Here is a 15,966-nt window from a genome sequence, read left to right as displayed (position 1 = left end):
AGGCACAACTACTCACAGTCCATGGAGATTTTCAAACATATAAATGGCATAAAATTATGGACAGTATCTTCCATTAGTATGAAGAAAATCAATTTTTTTAAATCAGTGACACTAGCACACACACTGAAGATATAACAAGGATGGAATTTGACAAAGCAACAAAATACTACCCCGTTTTTCTTTAACCTAGCCTGATTACAGCAGAAATCAAGCACACACAAAATTATTCTGACAGAAGCCAAGTGCTCAGGCTCTTAGAACTCCTACAAAAGTAGCTGAAAGCTTTATTTTCTGCAAAGCTCTTGAAAAACTGCACCTATAAAGCTGTAAATATTCTATATCCTAAAAATAAAAAGTTTTCTCAGAGGAAAAATAAACCTCACAAGCATTCGCTCTCTCCCTCTCTGCAATCAGCAATTTCAGCAACCTTTGTCAGAAGCTGACTACATTTATTTTATGGGACCATAATTACAAAAGCTTGCAACACAACAAGTCTGTCTGTACAGTCAAATCACAGGCAGGAAACACCAAAATTCAATAGGAAGATGTGGTTGTGAAACTGAATTGTGTGCACTGCCTGCCTGCAGTGTTGTCCCACACACATGAACAGAGCTCCTCACTGTGTGTTCACTGACAGTGAGCTCCTGCAGTCTGCAACAGCTCCATTTATTGCTTTCAGCCTGAGGGACTCCCAGGGCACCCCCTGTGCTCAAGGTCCCCTCAGCCTGATGTCACCTGGGTGGTTTCTAAAAACGAGTAGAAAATTTAATATTTAAACAGATGGCAGCCAGATCCCACTACAGCTCTTGATGCTGCTACAAGTGGTTAAAGCTTTGTTTGCAAATTAACTTCTGTGATGGGTCAGAAACATCGAGCATTTTGTGGCTCACACACAACTCAGGAAAGATTTCACAATCAGAATGATCAGATAATTCTACTAGTTCATTAAAAATATAAATCAATTCATTCACTGCAAGTGACACTGACTACTGAAGAAGTTTTTCTGGGATGTTATTTTAGATAATTTTTGATAAAGCAGAAGTTCTGAGTTCACTGCCAATCACAGCTCTGGAAAAGCTAATTTGCTTAAAATATGACAGAAAACCTAATATATGTTTCTATTTACTGCCTCACTGTGATGACAGTATTACAGCTGCATTATACAAGTGGAATCTCTTCAAAGTTTCAACATTTCAGTTTCTTAGCATAAGCTCTTAGAACCCTTTAAAATTATTTTTTCATTCAAATACATGTAATGTTCTTACCAGCAAACCAAAGTCTTTAGTCTGTATCCAAGACTACTAAATTATTTTCTCAATATTCTGTCCAATTCCTAACCTGTGTAACTCCGGAGCTGAATGTGAAATTCAAGATATGTCTGTACAACAGATATTCTGTGCAACAGAAGGCCTGCTCTCTGGTTTTGCCAAGTTCCACTCCTAACAGTTCCTCATGTTCCATAAAATGTCAGATTACCTGAAGTTTTTGTCATTCCAGCCTTTCATACTTCTTACAAAGAAGCCACAAAGTCCCAGTAAGGATCTTGCTTCACCTGCTGCCAGCTGTGGAGTCCAGCAGTTGTTGCAGTTGTTATTAGAATTTTACAATGAAAGCACAAGTAACCTGAAATGATTTGCTTCCCTTTTTCCTAAATAAGGGACTGTATATACAGGATTTAGCAGCAGCTATCAGAGCTCCAAACAACATTTAGAGCATTTTAATGGAAAGGTGATTTAGAAACCAAGAATATATAAAAGTAACTAAAATCCTGCCTTGTCACATACCAAAAATATGAAATGTACAGAAATGTAAAACCCACAAGACATTTCATATGGCTTACAGCAAGGGGACACTGTGACAGCTGAAACCAACAGGACATAATGTTGGCTAGAGGAGTTATCTGTTCAATATTCCACCAGTGCCAAAAAGCACTGTAGGTCACTATACAAGGCAGGAATCTTCAAATGTTCCTTTTGGCCTGTCCATGTAGTCTGGACACACTGTCACGAGAGATGCAAGGAGAATGGAATCTATCCAAAACAGCCATGGAACAGAAAACAAGATAAATTAGAAAGTGCCTGCACTGCAGAGAAATTATTACAAATTCACACAGAACTGAAAGCAAAAAATGTCCTCAGAAGCAGTGAAAAAAATAAAAAAGGCAGCAGCACCAGTAACAGGAGATGGACGGTGAAACAGCAGAGAAAAAATAAAAATAAGTTGTGGTCTCCTCCAAATCTGGACTAGGAAGCAAGGAACAAAAGGAACTAACCCAGAAAAAGCAAGAACAGCAGCTAGAGCAGATTGTCCCTCACTGCTGAAACATGACAGGGAAACACACACCAGCATTAATGCATGTGAACATCTGTCTCCACTGAGCACAAGGGCAGGATCCTCCCTCCTGGAATCAGCCCCCTGCTCAGCATATGGAAACTAAATCAATGACATAATCGTTCAGAATAAGAGTAATTATGCAAACAACCATCAACTTTTCTTTCCAAATATTGAATTCCACCCAACCTCATATTTGTGAAATAAGCCATGCTAAGGTTCTACTTGATATTCTTCCACTTTTCATCTTCCTACACGATTTTAGGTTCTTGTGGGATCATTCATTTATTCATTATCAGGTATAGTATTGAAACCAATATAACCCCATGCTTTCAGCTGGTCACAACTGGTTACTCCAAACATCTTTTTGGAGACAGACTAAAGGAAGACAAAGTTATTTTTAAGTTAATATGAAATTAAAGCTATTTGCCCTTTTGACTTTAGTGTTTAAAAGGAAAGTGATATAAAAACCTTATCATGGCTTCTCAATGTAAATCCCCAGGGGCTGTACAAAATCTACCCAAGCAGAGGAGAAATAAAAATGATCATTATTGTTCAGCAGATAAACTTAGAAAAATCAATTTAATCCATTACTTCTTCAGATGCTTTAAGGTTACTGAAACAAAAGCTGAGAATGCAAGGTGCTCCACATACACAATCATCAAAAGCAGTTGGTGAAGAGGAGCTGAGAAATTCCCCATGCATCAAAACATCCCAACAATTTGAGCAGAGAAAGGTGCCTGATCTTGCACTGGAAAAGGGACAAAAACTATGGTGAGGTTTTAGCACTACCACTTTCCCCAAAAGGTACCATCACTTGTAATTCTGCTGTGTAGTGTAGTAACAGTATTTTCAAAAACCACAACACATAGGAACATTTTCTTGCAAAAACTACAGAAGTTTTAGAGATGTACTTACTAGAAATCATGACCTGAAAACTCAGCAACAGACAGGAGTGTGCAATATGTGCACACAGTCATATTCAAACATATTCAACTTTCAAGTTAGCTGTATGTAAGCAGAAGGGTGGACTGCAGCCCTTAAATAGATATATACACACACATATAGATAGATAGATAGATAGATAGATAGATAGATAGATAGATAGATCTATATCTATATAAAGGGGGCATATAAGAGCAATAGAGAGATACCTGTTACCAGGGCCTGTGGTGACAGGACAGCAGGAAATTTTAAATGTTCAAGTTTTAAATTGAATGTGATTAGGTTAACATTGGATATAAAGAAGAAATGTCTCAATGAGGGTGCTGAGCCACTGGAGCAGGGTGCCCAGCTAAGTTGTGGATGCCCCTTTGTGTTAACACCTCCTGTCAACATTTGCATTTCTTGACTCAGAGAATTCCTTTATAACTACTTGAAAAAGAAACTTCTGCTGTGTAAATTCGTGCATTTGTAAGGAAATGTTTTGATGATGAAATTGCAGTATTATCTAGTCCTGACAGCAAAAGAAAAAGTTGTTACTAATAAGGACTCAAAGTGCAGCTCTTCTTTAAGCAGCAAATTAATTCCAACTTCCAGCAGAGAAGATGATTGCTTGAGCCACCTGAACATTCTCCCAAACAGCCTGGTGACATCAGGTCAATGACAACAGGCCAGGGAACACACCTGGCCAGCTCCAAGGTCACAGCTACACAAACCCTGCAGCCACCGGGCTCCAGACCGGCTGGGTTTGCTTTTGTTCATATTACCAATGGACAGGGGTTACTGTGAATGACTCTAAAGCACAGCAGCAGCTGCAGCACACCCACACTTACTGCAAGCAGCCCCGTGACAGCACAGCTCCCATTTCCGAGGGCTGCTTCACAGGTGTTCAAAGAGCTAACACCTACTAGACTTGAGTGTTCCACTTGACTGTCAGTCAGGGCAAGGGAGACACACAAAAAGAATCCCCGGCAGCAATGTCAGAGTTTGAGCACTGCTGAGAGCCCATCACTGCAAACACAAGCAGCACAGAGCTCACCATTCACTGCCCACCACTGACAGCACGGAGTCAGAAACAGCCACAGAGAATTGCATCTACTTTGAACTGAAACACACCAGTGCAAGGTAAAAAACCTCTCAAGTTACATGAACAGAGGAAGATAAAGTATCTGTACAGGATCTGAGGCCATTGCTTTGAAAGGCTCATGACTTCCTAACAACCTATGACCTGCTCCACCAAGCCTACCTAAAATACACATAATTTCTGTCTCCATTACTTATTTTTAAAATGGGAATGAGCACATCTCTACCCCACGAGTATTACAAGAATAATAACACTAAAAAGATAAAGAAAAATTAGAATACTACATGTCTTAACGTCTTAAATGTACATAATTTTACTACTCAAACACAAATATTACTGCTAATTTCATATGTAGCTTTTCCCATTCTTAAAATGGTCCTACTCCAGTCATTACTGATAATTTAAATATTAATATTATTAATAAATTAAAATATTAATATCCTTCTGCAGAGTACCCCTGTACTGTTTTCTTTGAAAAATAAACTTCATGGCTACCTCAGATTGGAAAACTAAAGGCAAAACCCAACAAAGATCTTTAATCAACTACTATCTATGTAATTCAGTTCTGAAGCAGTAGAACAAGTTTTCACTGTTAAACTTTTTTGCAATTCACAGATTAAATGAACAAAAAAATACTGTGTTATATTCTTACTATGCCAAGCAGTCTCTTGGCAAAAATAAGTCAAAGACTTGACATCCCTCTGTAATTAGATAAACACCTCATTTACACAGCTTCCAAAAAAAAGTCAAGACTCCCACTTCCCCTTCAACTTACACACTTCCAACCCCATAAACTCGTCTAGTCTTAATGTTCAAAGAACAAAACATCCATGACATATTTAAATAAGACCACAGGAGCAGAGAGGAAAACCTCACTACAGGTTTGCACTCTAGAGACAGAAAGCTTCAAGATGTTTCATTTTAAAACACAACCACTGTGATACAGCCACCTAACAAATTCCTCGTAGGTGCAAGGCTACAGGAGATGGGCAATGCCACTCTGTCCTGTAGCACAACATTGTACAGCTTTTAATATTTCATGCAAAAACAGATTCCTCTCAGAATGGGAAAGTAGTAGTAGACTGACCAGGGACACAGTCTACCTTTCCACATTAAATATGTATTATAATTTTCCCCAAAACTATGTGAGACTTAACCCACAGATCAAAGTCCTCCACAGTCCCACATCCCAATAGAGCAGACATATTATATATATGGGGTCTCTAACAAGCAGCATTAACTTCAGCACATGTAAACTGAGGTTTTATTATGAAATACCAGCATAGAACACTCGGCTAAACTACAAATCTGATCAACCTCATAAATCAATATACACATGTATATACACAGACACATACAGGATATGTTTACATGTATATAGAGCACAGTTCCAGCTAAAGAAATTACACCACTCACGAGGAATCAATCAGCTTAGATATGTGCCAACAGAAATTAAAATGCTTCAACTGCACTAAACCTCTCCTATACACTGTAAAAGGGAGAGGGCCTAACAATAAGATTCTGCCCTTTAAAAAACATGAGAAGCAGCTAATGTACAGCAACATCCCAATGAAATTAACCATATGCAGTTAGAAAGAAAACAAACCAAAACACAACAACAAACACCTGCTAGGACCTCACTTGGAAATACAAAATAAATAATCCCTAAGTAAAAGTATACATGCAATGTTTCAGTATTGCAAGCAAGACCCAACAAACACGCCATGGGAAGACGGTGCAATTCAGATGACAGGTGTGGAGACACAAGGAACACCGACCCACAGTCACGCACGCAGCTGATGAAGGCAAACATGACAAATTTCAGACTGAATTTTGTGACACCTGCCGGGCCCACCTGGGATGCACGTACCCAGAGATGCATTTAACATTTGGAGGAAAACGCACGGCCACACTACAAGAGCATTCATGAGGTTCGTGAGGTAAAAGCACAGGCTCCGAGGACCTCAGCCGAAGCACAGTGCAGAATTCGCAGTTTATACCGCTTTGAAAAGGCACAAAATCCTCCACGAAGGAAGAAGAGCTGCGGGAGGACGCCCTTCCCTCTCCCACCCTCAGCAACAGGGCAGTGACACCTGACGGGCCCCAGCTGCCTCCCCTTTCCCTCACGGCCTCCCGCTCCTTCCCCCCGCTGCCGGCCGCCCGCGGCTGCGGCCCCGCGGTGCTGTGGGGCGGGGAGGGCGCGGGGAGAGCCATCCCGGCCCTGGGCTCGCCCAGGCCTCCCGCCCCTGCCCGCGCTTCCGAGCCCCACGCGGCCGCGCGCTCACCAGGCAGCGGCGGGGGGAGGCGGCGGCGCTCGGCCCGGGAGCCCCGCGGGAGCGGCCGGCGGGGCGCGGAGAGCGGGGCGCGGAGATCCCGCCGGGAGCCGCGTCCTCCCGGCCCGGATTGTCACAGGGAAAACATGACGCGGGCGGGGAGCCGCCGATCTCGCGGGGCTACCGCGCGGCTCTCGCGAGAGCGCCGGCCGCTCCCCGCCGCCGCCTCCCGTGCGCGGGCACGCGCGGCGCGCCCCCGAGGCCGGAGGGCGGCGGAACCCGCGGCGGGAGCGGCTCGGCCCGGCGGAACGGGAGCGCGGCGGGCACCGGGAACGGAGACGGTGCCCTGATACTGGGCTTTGTTGGGCTTCTGCGAGCGTGAGCAACAGCAGACTAATGCTTTTGCATGAAAACGACCAAAGAAACGGGTCAGGGAAACGAAGCACCTCATTTAGGCCGGGATCCTGATGGAATTGATGTATTGGACATGTATTGGACATGATGTATTGTCCCTGCCATACGCAGGGACAAAAAGTGCAGAAAAGGCAGAACGAATCACGTTAGAGGACAAGCAGGAGGATATTAAAGTGTTTGCTTAAACAAAACGAACAACATAACAGCAAAAAGTCAAACTGCCACTGAGGAATGGAATTCCAAGGCTGGAGAAGGATAAAGGATGCGGTGAGCATTGTCACAGGTTAGATGGTGGCAGCAAGGACAGCACACCAAGATGAGCGAGGCCACAGCGCCAACAAACAACACTGAGAAATCTCAGTTATAGCCACAGGAACTGGTACAGTCCATACAAGATTAGGGATGTCATGACTGAGTCAGTAGACATTCACAAACTAAATGGGAAAACTGACCAGAAGCAAGAGGAAAACTGCAAGAACGGACTGCATAGGTTTGAGTACATCAGCCTAAGTCAGGAACACAATGGAAGCTTACAAAGATTAGTGATGTGAAATAGGTGAACAGGGAATAATTGTTTATGCTCTTCAAGTGGAAGAGCTAGAAGGTAACAAGAGGAATGAGTAGATGAAAAATTCAGAACAAGGAAAAGAATTACTATTTCTTCATTCACATATAATTAGGCTGTAGAACACCTTGATGCAGGACAAAATGTAGTAGAAGTTTGCCTGGACTCAAAAAGAGACTGGAAAAATATAGGAAATAAAAAAATCCATCAGTTTATCAAAGACATCTCCTCTGGCTGAAAAATGCCCTGTCCCACAAAAAGCCCTAAAATACTTGGGGACACTTTGCTCTGTGCTTGCTGCTGCCTCTCCTTCCCAAGGCACAGCTGATGCTCAGTGCCAGTGGATCAGCGATCCCATCCCGATGTTCTTGTCCTGTAGCCTGTGTTCCCTGCATCTCTCCTCATTAGCCTCAATGCTTTATTCTGAGTTATGAAGTGTTAGGGGAGGTCCCTAATGGCAGAGCTCAGCTCCCTGGAGGGACTGTTACATTTCATGACACAAATTCCAACCAAAATTGGACTAAATGTCACTGACCACTGTGGAGACACGTCCCAGGTATGGATGGCTTTTCACTCTGTCCCCTAAAAGGCAACTCAGGGATGCACAGCGTTTTGCATCAGAATAAAACTCAAATGCCTTGCTTTCAAAAGTCTGATCCAACCAAGCTAAAAATCACAGACTAAGAAAAAAGTCTCTGTTGGCAATTTACCCATGTAAGATCAACCCAGAGAATAATGGTCAAGACAACCCATTTTTGTTCAATAAGTTGTAAGATTTTTTTTTTGTTTTGTACCTCTAACTACACCAGCTAATCTTTTGTCTAGAATCATAGTCAAACTCTGCTGTGAATGAGCACCTTCTTTATTGATGAGACCACCTATGGTAACAGGTACCATCAAAATAGGGGCAAACTATAAAAACATTTTACAGCATTCCTTACGTATTTCAGATATGTCAGCTAGAGGATGCTGTATAAGAAATACACTTTAAAAAATCAACAGATGCATGAAAACACATTCAGTGCAGACATGTCCAGGGGATCTGCCATTCCACAGAAGAGAAAGAATAATAAACACACACACTCAGCAGTATGTGCTCTTCTCCATGTTCACATGCCCCACGCCCACACACATTAATCACAACATGAAGACAAAATCTTATCATTAACTGCAGCTTTTATGGCTTGAAGGCTCCACCCGCAGCCAAGCACTGTATAATTCTCAAGGAGTTTCTTAGGTTCACAAATGTCTAATGCTTTTAAGTTACATACACTTAAATATTAAGTTCACAAAACCGCAAGGTTTTCTATTTTGTTTGCATTTACCCAGCCCATCAATCCCTCTGCAGTACTGAGAGTCAAGGGCTGCCATTTGCCTGGATGCAGGTGCAGGGCTGGATGCAGGGGCTGTTTCCAGAGGCTCCCTGAGCTCAGAATTTAGGTTACACTGGAGGACCATCAATGCTGTGAATAGCTATTGCTATGAATAGCATCTTTGTGAATTCTCACATGAAGCTTGTTTATTAGATAGCAACTGTTAATATTTAATATTAACTACAATCTTTGCTAAGTCAAGTGACTTCCACAGTTTCCCCTTCAGAGCCAGACCCCCAGTGCCTGAGCTGCTGTCTGCATCTGCAGCCAGCTGGACTCAGGAGCTTCCCCACTGGAATAAAACCTAGCATGGCAGGTGATGCAGGATGAGGAGGTCTAGAGCATCACAGGCAGGTATTGGCAGAATTACTGAGAGCCCAAACAAAGCAAACAGCATTCCAGCCTACAGTAGCTCCAGTAGGTCTGAAAGTAAGGACATAAATAAGAGGAACAAGTCTGCATTTGCTCTGATGCTACCAATGGCTGTCACCACCATTCAGCCGCCTCATCTGAGAGTCAATTATCATTAAATGAAAACATAGCACTTGCATCCTTTGGAAATTGCAGAGGCTCCTGAAACTCATTTGGGTACCCTGAGGACATACCAGAGGAAAGATGAGCCCTCCAGCCACCTGCAGCTATATAACAGGGTGAATGGAACAAAAAAAGTTGAGAAGAGTTTTATGGGACACCCCCAGACACAGGCCAGGAGTACCTGAATCACAGCTTTTCATTCATCCTCTCCCCCTCCTTCACAGCAAGCATAAGCAGAAGTATTCAAAACTACAAATCTCAAGAGTTCAGCCCCTAATGTCCCTGACTGCAGGACATTCATCCTCCATCTCTATTTCCAAAATAGTTTACCTTCAAAGCATAGAGGGAGGCCAAGAGAAAGCCCATATGAATGATCATGGAGGTTTCAGGAGAAAGGAGGCTGTGGATGGTACCTCTGTTATCTCTGTGCTTCACCTCTTCTTTAAAACAGAAATAATCCTCCATGATGCAGACCTCTCAAGTCCCACCCACAGTCTTCCTCCTTCCCAGCTTCACTTGACTAAGGCAGATTTCTTCCAGCATTTAGCTCTACAAGACCTGTTTTACATCAATGATTCCCTATTACTTTGCATGAGTTACTGCATTATTTATTAGTTTAAAATGTACTGTTATGTAATCCCAGCAAATGTACTTTTAATATTAAGCAATGAAAAGATAGGTATAGTGACAGAACAACACACAATTGAACATCAAACATTTTTCTGACTGTTAATAATTATCCTTTACTTTTTTAGTAACCACATTTAACTCTTCATCCTCTTCTGATCCAAACATTTCACCAGGGCTATGAGCAATTCCACTCTCACTATTTTTGTAAGACCTTTTTTTATAATGCAGTGCCAGACAAGACCCAATGTCCAGCATGAGGCTGTGCTATTTAACTAGGGCTTCTTCTTAACTATTTTTCCACAATGCAGGATAATTTTAGATCATTACAGAAAATGGGAATTTATATATTAAATACCTCAATTAACTGTGTTTTGATTTTACTGACTTCTCTTTTTCCAGCAGACTTTGCTAACATTGGCATGCCTTGCTGTTGTCATGGCAATGAAAGGAGTCTGTATGGTTTGGGATGTGACTCAGAAAAAAATTTATACAGAAATGGGCCAACAATTACAACAAAGGACATTGAATGTTCCTGTGCCACCAGTTAATAAATGGTCAATGGAAAAAAAAGAAAGATCCCAAATCTGAACAAATGATACTGAACAAAACTCGATTGGATAGAAGACACCAAATTATTACTTGTGACTCTCTCTTGCATTTAGGTCTCCATGTGTAGCTTTATCATCCCCAAGAGTAATTAAAAATCACAGTGATCTGCCTGGGCAGTTATTAACCATAACAGAACCCAGATTTGCCCAAAGTTACATTCTGAGTGTTTAGAAATATGAGGAGTCTTGTATTGTGGACTTACCCAATAAAAAGTTTGGAAGGCATCATCTCTGTGCGGGCTCATTCAAAGGCAAGGCTCCTCTCATGGCTCACAATTCACATGAGGCAAAAGGGAGGCGAGTTTGCCAATTAAAAGATGAGGAGAGGAGCTTGTGGCAGTCACTGAGGAGGTGTGGACAGAGCAGTTGCAAGCACTAAAAAACATGACTAAAGCAACCTACACCAATCTATGAAATGCATGGAGAAATTCTTTCTAGCCAGACATTCACCTATGTGTTCTCTGTGTTACTGGTGACAGCACTGGCTCTTTTCCCATGGATCCAAGGATGTGAGGGGAGCTGTTATTAGATCATTTGCCTGGGCACAGATGCCAAATATGAAGGCACTGAAATAAATGCATCTGTGCCAGCCCTTCATTTCATCTTCTGACTCATGTTCTGGAGTGACAGTTCCTCTGCCTGGCACTTCCTGTTCATATCAAGCTGAGCCATACTAAGTGCTATTTATTCAGAAGCAATCTAAAGCCACATCCACACGGCCAGCTGGCTCCTACCCCAGCACAAATCATCAGTGCCACATAATCAGCAGTTTCAGGGCTCAGGATTGCAGGTAGTCATGTCACTTCTTTTCTTCTACTCTTGGTTCAACTGTGAAATGCAGGGTAGGAACCAGTCTGAAGTAACCTCAAATGTAAGATCTACTTCAATCCATGGCCATCTCTCTCTTTCTTTAGCTAGCTGGCAACTTTTTCAAACTGTTTTGCTCAGCCCAGCTTTGTATCAAGGTTCCACACCTCAGAAATGCCCTTGGCCAAGCCATGACAGGAAACATTCCAGTGAACCACTGGGGAAAAGGCATGGGAATCAAGGGGGGTTTGCACTGGAAGACAATGAATGATAATATACTGGGGAAATTAAAAGGATTATGTGTGAGCAACTAAGTAACAACTGAATTCATACACAGGACTAATTCCAACCTAATCTATGCATGGCTATGAGACATTTTGAGCACATGTGGCAAGCAGGTTACTAGGACTTCAAGAGGATTAGTAATTCTCATCACCTCAATTTGGTAGCATGCAGTGCACAGCTACAGTGCAGCTTAAATATTGTGTCACAATAATACCTATATGCACAAAAATAATGGAGAGTACTAATCAACAAAAGAGAATGGCCAATGGTTAATGTACCATTCATAGGACTGCCATTCCTAGCTGCATTCTTATGGGTTGTTCACAGTTCCTTTGGGGTCTCACAAGTGAATTTTGGTGCTCTGCTTTAAAACCTCTGTTGCACAACCCTGCAGTGTGTCTCCACTTCCCAAGCTTTCAGCAATGCAGTCAGGAAAAGAAAAGTGCCTGTCACACTCGCTTTCCCCTCCCACACACTGTACTCTTTCCTACTCAGTGAGCAAGACCTTTGAATGGAAGCAGGGAAAAAAGGCAGCACAGGGCTCTAAAACCCCTCTGGACCCCTCTGTGCTTCCTACTGGAGATTCCCCGTCCCTCTGCATTTCGAGTGGAGAGGTGACCCAGCTTCCATGGCCCTGGAGCCACAGGAGCACACAGAGCAGCTGCTCTTGGCAGGACACAGGGGATGGATCCAAGCTCTGCCAAATCCAGCATGCAAGAGCTGTGTGCATCCCCAGCAGCCTCAGAGCCCTCCCAAAAGGGAGCACCACAGGGCTGCCCCAGTTAATATCCACAGAGACTTGCATAACATCAAACTGGGCTCAGCAGCACAGGAACACCTGAGCTGTTTCCAGCAAGCACCATTCTGGTTTCTTCAATGGAACCCAAGACAGGTGAAAAGTTTACAAAAGAAAGACTAAAGTTTGTGCAATTCACAAGCACAACATTGATCTACTCCCCATTTCCATAACCAGAAAAAATCCTTTATTTAGAGGGCTTCAGTACAGCAAAAAGCTTCAGTTTTTTCACTGAGGCCATCTGACCCCGACTAAATCCCCTTCCTTTTTATTTCTCTCTGAAGTAAGTTATACATCTAAGCACTGGCACAGACCTGCTCTCAAATTACTCTGATCTTTCTGCACAAATGCAAAAATATTATTATCCTTTCCCACAATTTTCCATGCAATATCCTATACATCATTTCTTTCATCAAGAATTTAATTTCAAAAGTCAGAATAAATAATAATCTCATAAAAGGTAAATATTAAACCTAGGAAAAGCAATTTTTTTATAATTGGGAGTTAGGTTTTCTTTGCAGAATACAAATGCATAAAAAAGATAAGAGCTGTCCTCAAAATTAGTAACATTGCAGACCATGATTACACACAGTACTCAGGTGATTGTGCCACATGAAACCTGAAGGAATGATACTGAAAAACCTTTCATCTGTACAGCATATTCAAATGCACTGTTTGCATTTTTAGAAAGAATTTCTTTTTCCACATTATCTAGATCATTCCTCAGAATAAACCAGATAAAATTAAAACAACAGATTTTCAAAAAAAATCTTTTTAGGGAAAAAAACTCCAAACTTACAACTCTATTTTTGCCCCAGAATTCCTCTTTCTGAACTTGAGCTACAAAAGCAATTGATTTTTCTCTGAGTTTATCCTTCTTTTCAATTCTGACACCTATGTGTCGTCCTTGCTCATTCCATTCCACCACTTTTCCCTCCCTTTTCCTAGCAGTTATTTGTCTGGTCCTCTCACTGCTGGGGTTTTTTACTGACTTTTCTTTGGCTTCTGTCAGTTCATTAACATTTTCTAGTCTTTAACTCAAAGTGAATATTCCAGCTGTTGTCTGAAAGCTGTACAATGAGGAATTATCCTTGTGCTTTCATGAATCAATGACTACTCTGTAAGGCTAAAAGCAGTTTTTCTCTTCCCATTGTTTCCACATCTCCTCTCATCCCATTTGTTCTTGCATTCAATTTTTTTTTCCAGCAAACACCACAAGACAAACAATACCCTCTCACACCTTTCACTTTGAGAGTCACAATATTTTTCAAAAAGAATCCTCTTTCCCTTAGATGAGAGGGGGAAAATGTACAAATAGGATAGAGTTACCTCATCCCAATATGTCTGGCACAGGCTGTGTTTCATTCAGCACGTTACCTGATATTCTCCTTTCACAAGGAAACACCTGCTCAGAGTGCTCTGTGTAGAAGGGACTGGTGAAGTTCCAAACTCCTCCTTGCTGTCCCACACAGCTCCTGGGGCTGCTCCCACCACAGCACCTGGGCAAGGAGCACACCCACTCACCAGGGAGACTCGGAAGCATAAAGGTCACTTCCCAAATGAATGCTGGAAAAAAAAATCTTTCACTTGGAGTACTATCATCATCTTCATTTCAGAGAGGTCAAAACTAAGCCTAGACAGATGGAGCAACTTTTCCAATTGCAGGGTTTAACCCAAAAGCCCAGGGCTCCTTGCACAGGTATTCTGGATTTGTATGTGCCATGAAGTCCTGGATTTGACAGACACAATCACAGAGCATCCAACAGACATTTCCTCTCTGACATAGCTAATTCAGCCCTAAATCACCCAGAAAAGAGATGAGCTAAAACATTTCTATCATGAAACACTAATAAACACTTCAGCTAATTCCATAATGAGAATTATGAAAGCATGTAAGAGCCAATAAAAATGATTCAAAGAAAAAAAAACAAAATAAGGAAGTAAGAAAAGATCAAGGCAAATACTCAACAGACAATTCATTTAAAACCCCATCCTACACCTACTTTTGAATTTTCTCCAAATGCACTATATCAGGCTCTGCGTAGTGTTAAATACATTTAATTACAGAATCACATGGAAAATAACATTTAAGACCTTTCACTCCTCTTCTCAAGAGTGAAACCAAACTACTACCCAACACACCTTAGCAGTTTTCTCTTTTTTGTTTAAAAAAGGCCTGGAATTCCCCTAACAGAAAAAGAAAAACACAAAATAACCCCAAGTTTTGCTTTGAAATGGAAAGCAGTTCCATTATATAGAAATTAATGAAATAGAATATATAGAAATGAATTCTATAGATGAATAGAAAGCTCTGCCCTTGGCACAAAAAGGGCTGCAAAGAGCATCCTGTTTATCCAAGCTGGTGTCCTAAAGAACAGCCCATCAATACATCCTCTGACTAATTTGCATATTTAGGATGGGATGTAAGTTATCTCTATCTGAACTTCATGGATCATTTTTTGAATTAGCTTAGAAATTCTTTCTGTCAGTTTTCTGCTTCCAGCTGAAGCATTCCCCAAGTTCCTACTCTCTGCTGTCACATACAGAGTTTGCCATAGCAATGTACAATTAGATGCCTGCTGTGCCAGCCTTGGAGCAAGGAGAGGCTTGGGGATCCTTTTTGGTCCTGCTCTCACATCTGCATTTCAGTGAGGGGATCCAGTGCTGAATATGGGTGCTAAGAATGAAGTCAAAGCTGTGGAATTAAACCTACTGCTAAGAAGGGTGCCAGAATGGCTAATTTCAGCATGGTGACATGGGAATGAAAATAGGCATCTCTTCTGTTGCTGTGGGGTGTGACAGAACCACAACTCCCTTTCCCACCTCTCCCAGCTTCTCCTCAGGGTCATTTCCCTGCTGCCCTCATTCACTACCCTTTCTCCCCTTTTTAAGAACATTTTCCATTTTGTCTCTCTCATCAACACGTGACCCAGCCCCCTGCACTGCAAGGCCAGCCAGTCTGCAAACACACTTTATTCTAGTTGGCCTGTGCTCAGCACACACAACATGAGCAGAGCAGCAGTGCCACCTCACACTGCCAGGGGATGTGTGCCCTTAGCCTGGCACGGAGCAGCTCCAGGGGAACACTGTGACCTGGTACTTGGGAAGGCAACGTGCCCCACATCAGTGCTCATGCACTTTGCCAGGCTGATGCTGGAGCTATTTATCTACAACAGAGAAGCTGGGGAAGGCACAGGAGTGAGACAGTTTGGTATTTTATTTTGTCTGCAATATTTTCAGTGCTGGGATTCTAAGTGGCCCACCATCATTCACAAGCTTTCTGTTGGATGTATAGCCATATGCAACAGAGAACAAGCTATTTTA

The 15,966-nt window shown here is 42.2% G+C and overlaps 1 protein-coding gene across 6 annotated transcripts in view; it reads right to left on the bottom strand.

Annotated features, from left to right (window-relative positions):
• HERC1 (HECT and RLD domain containing E3 ubiquitin protein ligase family member 1) overlaps positions 1-6,699 on the bottom strand; it is an 80,777-nt gene extending 74,078 nt beyond the window's left edge. For all 6 annotated transcript variants that reach the window (XM_058033056.1, XM_058033062.1, XM_058033058.1 and 3 more), the window contains exon 1: positions 6,643-6,699. The gene's annotated coding sequence lies outside the window, so the exon portion shown is untranslated. The remainder of the gene's footprint in view (positions 1-6,642) is intronic.
• Positions 6,700-15,966: the final 9,267 nt, after the last annotated feature.

This window comes from Melospiza georgiana, chromosome 13 (assembly GCF_028018845.1).
Source record: "Melospiza georgiana isolate bMelGeo1 chromosome 13, bMelGeo1.pri, whole genome shotgun sequence".
NCBI classification, from domain to species: domain Eukaryota; kingdom Metazoa; phylum Chordata; class Aves; order Passeriformes; family Passerellidae; genus Melospiza; species Melospiza georgiana.
This window is presented reverse-complemented; position numbering and strand designations above follow the sequence as displayed.